This window comes from Prunus persica, chromosome G7 (assembly GCF_000346465.2).
Source record: "Prunus persica cultivar Lovell chromosome G7, Prunus_persica_NCBIv2, whole genome shotgun sequence".
Taxonomy (NCBI): Eukaryota; Viridiplantae; Streptophyta; class Magnoliopsida; order Rosales; family Rosaceae; genus Prunus; species Prunus persica.
The window spans coordinates 8,269,244-8,271,079 of record NC_034015.1 but is presented as its reverse complement, the minus strand read 5'-3'; positions in this window follow the sequence as shown (position 1 = coordinate 8,271,079).

Genomic DNA, 1,836 nt, shown 5'->3' with positions numbered 1-1,836 from the left:
TATAGCGTCCGCATGATAATAACGACAGGACGTGAATACCATCAATACAATCATAACATAATATGGTCATTCACCAAAAAATACCATCCATTTCTCTAAACACTAAGAAAATTCATTTAAAATCAAAACAGGTTCCATTTACCCATGAACTGTTGTCAAAAAAGTCCATATAATTTTAAATCAACAAAACAATTTATAAACCACATCAACATGTTAATCATAAGCCATTAACATTATGCAAATCCACATTATAATAAATATAATACTTGTGATTTACTCACCTCTCGTCCACGAATCCACAATCTCAACGAGGAACTCTGGTCATGGTTGAGATACTAAGAAGAAACTATTTTGCTTTCATGGTCATATACTTGTATGGCTTATTATTACAAAACGTCCCTAAGGTTTACGAAACTATCAGATTGCATCATTAATTTTTTTTTTTGTGTCGTTCGTGGTCCTCAAGGTTAGTGTGTGTGATCACAAATGGTCCCTACCGTTAGATTCTGTCAAAAACTCCGTTAGTTTGCTGACGTAGCATATATGTATATCACAAAACATCCCCGAGGTTCACCCACCTATCACAAATGGTCCCTATGAAATTTTTTAATTTTTTAATATTTAAAAGTCATAAAATTTTGGTTTTTTTTATAAATTTTATGAATTTTAAATTATTTAAAAATATATATTATATTTTAAATACATGTGACACTATATTATTGTAGATGTGGGCTCCATCTATATGTCACACCAACAAACTAATGGAGTTTTTAAAAAATAATTTAAAAATAAAAAAATTTAGGGTTTAGGGTTCATAAATGGTCCTAAAGATTAAAATCCTTCTATAAATGATTTTTTCATTTATAAATAATTTTAAAAAGAAAACTAAAATTTTATGAATTTTAAATGAAAAAATTAAAAAAATTTGTAGGGACCATTTGTGATTAGTGTGTGAACCTCATGGGTGTTTTGTTATATATATATATATATATATATATATGCCACATTAGCAAACTAATGGTGTTTTTTTACGGAACCTAACGGCAGGGACCATTTGTGATCGCATATACTATCCTTGAGGACCACGTGTGACAAAAAAAAATTATTAAGGATGCAATCTGATAGTTTCGTAAACCTTAGGGATGTTTTGTGATAATAAGCCATACTTGTATTACTTCCATCACAATAATCTTCAAAATAGTTGTTAAAATTAACCCTAAACCTCAAGTTAAAACATTGGAATGTTTGTCTTTTCCTTGATTGATTGTCAAGTCAGCTGTTTTATGCCCACGTGGCACGTTTTGAACCCCACTTTTATACTGATGTGGACAAAAAATTTGGAGCTGCATGAGAAAATGAAAATCTAAAATTAAAAAAATCCAGTTGTCTCTCAAAAATTAAAATTAAAATTTTTAAAGATAAATTAAAATATCGCAGCTCACAGGAGCATATGTCAACACCTTGTTCTTAATGCATTTCTTTTATAAAATAGTGGAAGCATATATTCTCTGTATAAATAAGCATTAAAATTGTGAACAATTATCACTGATTGAAAACCTGTGTAGAGAATTCTTGTTTTCACACCTTTTATCAACTCTTTTTATGCTTTTTCCACTGCTTTTTATTCTCCTCTTCAGCAAGTAAAGAATCCAAATCAAAAGCAACCCGCATGTCTTTTGGATTTAAGCCCCATTTGGGATTGCTTTTTTTTTTTTTCGGCCAAAAACCTGCTTCACTTTAAAGTTAAGCAGTTTAAGGTGTTTGGTAAAAATAAAATATCCTGATTATTTTAAAAGCAGTAGCTTTTTGACAACAGTTTTTAAAAGCAGGCTTTGG